Genomic DNA, 3,184 nt, shown 5'->3' with positions numbered 1-3,184 from the left:
TCCCCAGAGGAGTCCGCATCAGAGCAGAAAGGAGGGGCGTGCAGCCCTCCCAAGGCCAGAGAAACCCTCGTGTGGCCAGGGCCCAAGGCAAGCAACATCCACTGAGGGGACAGGTGTGTCTCCTGTGTTCATCGTCACCTATGAAATAAGGGGCCAAACTGCTCCTCTCCGGAGCAGGATCTGAACCTTTTGGGATTCCGCTTCCAGGCGGCGGTGGGCGACCGGGGGTGGGGGGTGGGGGGGGTGTGTGGGGGGGTGTGGGGGGGGGCGCTGCTCAAGGCAAGTCACCGAAACGCTCTGTGCATAGGCATGTTTCTCACGTGGACACACCTCAGTAGTGAGGAGAGAGGTTTCCAGGTCGAACTGAGTGACAGGAGCGAGGAGCGCCCAGCCGGCGCCAGGGGAGGCAAGCGGGCAGGCAGGCCGGCGGGGACTCTCTAGCCCCATGGTCCGAGTCCCCTCCGCTCCCCTCCGCCCCACCGCCGTCTCCCCGGGCCTACTTCTCAACCAGAGAGGCAGAGGGGAGGGCGGTCCCAGAGCACATCTCTTGTCCTCCACAAACACCTCGCCGCCTCGGCCGCTTGGCCTGAGATAGCCAGCCACCCGGCTCTCCCCCTGCCCGATTGATTTTCCTGCGGCCCAGAGGCCCCGGTTCAGGACCGAGGATGAAACCCCTACCCTGCGGTTCCCCAGCCGGAGGGGCCCGTGGGTGGGCGGGGAACCGGCAAGGTGGCGGTGGTGTCGTGGGGGCGGGGAGGACCGGGCGATTCACTGTGACCGGCCTCACTCAGTAAATAGCTCCATTCAAATGCAGAAAGCTGTCGGGTAAAGTCAGAGCCTCCGACCTCGCCTCGGGCTTCTTCGACTGCCCCACCCTTACTGAGGCCGCAGCCCCGCGAACCACGGGAAGGGAGGGTGTTGGAGGAGCTGGCCGGCCCCGGTCTGTCCGGGGCGCAAAGAGCCCCCTCCGTTGGCCAAGCCTGGAAAGCTCCCTCCCTCCACCGTTAGAGAATCACGGGGTGGGGGTGGGGATGAAGGGGCGCGAGGCCGCGGGCGGGGCGCGGCTGAGGGGCTCGGGTCCAGGGCCCAAGTCTTAGGTCAACCGGCCGGGCGGGCGGGGCTCAGCGGTGGAGCAGCGATCTGGAACCCAGGAGGTCGGGGTTCGATTCCCGGTCAGGGCACATGCCCGGGTTGCGGGCTAGGCAGCGGGCCCATGACTCTCTCGTCATCGATGTCTCTATCTCTCTCTCTCTCTCTCCCTCCCTCCCTCCCTCGCCTTTCGTCTCTCTGAAATCAATCAAGATATATTCCAAAAAAAAGATTCCATTTTAAAAAGAAGGAGCCAAGGGTTGGAGGACGGTGGGTGGAGGGGTGGGTGGACGAGGAGAGAGGAACCAAAGCGTTGATATGCCTGTCGGCACAACCCAAGGACGCGGACCATGGCGGGGAGTGGGACGGGGCCGAGTGGGTCATCGGGGAGGGAAAGGGACATCGGTGACCTATGAAGCAAAAATTAAATAAATAAAAAGAAGGAAACACGGCGCTCTTACGAACCCTTTCCCAACACACTCCAGAGAAAAATGCCGAAACAAGGAAAAAAAGGAAGGCTTCTCGGTCACCCCGGAGCCTCCCAGGGTGAAGGGTCAGGGTTCGTTCCCTTTCGCCCACGAGACGGATAGGCTAGGCGGTGGGAACGTAGTCCACGCGAGAGACAAGGTCTAAAGCGACCAGGCCTCCTTCCGCCCCTGTTGCACGGACCTAAACCAGCACGCTCTGGCTCGGCTCGCTCTTCAGTGGTTGTCTTTCTTTGAAACTATTCCGCGTGAGAGCTATCTTAGCCCTTCTCTTTCTCCGCAGCTCCGTCCCTGCCGAAGATTCCACCTCCCCTTCCAATCACCTGCATGAAACAAGCGGCATTTTCCAGCTTTCCGGTTTTCCCAGACGTCAACGTGGACTGGGCTTGGGGATAAAAAAGAGGATTTTTAAGAAGGGCTCTTCAGTGTAAGGAACCAAACTCAAACGTATATTTGGACAAGTAAACAGATATATTCATTCATTCATTCATTCATTCATTCATTCATTCATTCATTCATTCATTCATTCATTTACTTATTACCCAGGACTTATCCTCCACCAGAAAAGAAAGTTCGAAATCGAAAACCCTCTAGTGGGTAACTCTTTGGTTAGGTGAAATCAGTGTTAGCCACTTGTCGGTTTAGGACTCCAAACAGTTCCACCCGATGCCGGCGGCGAGCCGATGCTGTTCATCTTTATAAAATGCTTTGCCTGGTTTTGTGTACTATTTAGGGGGGAAAAAAAAAAAAAAAGGAAATTTCGCACGCACGCGCACAAACGGATGGTCCAAACTTCTAAATAACACAGGAGCATGTCTGTTCCTCCCTTCCCACCCCTCCTGCCTTTCTTTCTCCCTCCCTCCCTCCCTCCCTCCCTCCCTCCCTCCCTCCCCCCCCCCCAAGTCTTAAGAGCTACTGCCATTCAAGCAAGACTACTTGGGCTTCCCTATTCCACCCCCCCCCCCCCGACCCCATGACTACCCAATTCCTTTGAGTCACCACCCGGTGACTCCCCGAAGAACTCGGTGGCCTGGGCCGTGTGCCCTTGTCAGGGACGGGGCTCTCTCCCCCTCTCGCCATGTCAAACGGTCCAGCCAAGGGCTTCTGGCAGTGAGGAGAGGAAAAGGGGTGCCTCCTCAGGTTGGGGGTGACTTTCTACAAGTGGAAGTCACAGGCGAAGACCTTGATTTCTGCGTGGAGAAGATAGGACCCTTCATCGTGCGAGCACTAGATTCTTGTCCTCCATCTCCCCCCGTAACTCTTCCCTTCCCTTCCCTTCCCTTCCCTTCCCTTCCCTTCCCTTCCCTTCCCTTCCCTTCCCTTCCCTTCCCTTCCCTTCCCTTCCCTTCCCTTCCCTTCCTTCTTTTGTTTTCCTTCTCTCTCTCTCTCTCTCTCTCTCTCTCTCTCTCTCTCTCTCTCTCTCTCATCATCTTTCGTCTCTGTCTGTCTGTCTGTCTCTGTCTCTGTCTCTGTCTCTGTCTCTCTCTCTCTCTCTCCTTCCCTACCCCGACTTCCTTCCTTTCCCTTGGGAAGGCCACAGGGACAGGGACCTTTGCACGGCTATCAAGTCAAGGACGGACTCCCCCTACGCTCTGCACGTGAGCCCGCGC

The 3,184-nt window shown here is 57.9% G+C and overlaps 1 long non-coding RNA gene across 1 annotated transcript; it reads right to left on the bottom strand.

The window, feature by feature from the left end:
- Positions 1 to 1,522: 1,522 nt before the first annotated feature.
- Positions 1,523 to 2,810, bottom strand: LOC148090208 (uncharacterized). Its single transcript, XR_015713965.1, has 3 exons — positions 2,556 to 2,810; positions 2,110 to 2,299; positions 1,523 to 1,959 (listed from the first exon to the last, which is right to left on the bottom strand). It is a non-coding gene; the product is annotated as an uncharacterized LOC148090208 (long non-coding RNA).
- Positions 2,811 to 3,184: the final 374 nt, after the last annotated feature.

Source organism: Miniopterus natalensis, unplaced genomic scaffold (assembly GCF_054644295.1).
Source record: "Miniopterus natalensis isolate mMinNat1 unplaced genomic scaffold, mMinNat1.hap1 Scaffold_80, whole genome shotgun sequence".
NCBI lineage: Eukaryota > Metazoa > Chordata > Mammalia > Chiroptera > Miniopteridae > Miniopterus > Miniopterus natalensis.
This window is presented reverse-complemented; position numbering and strand designations above follow the sequence as displayed.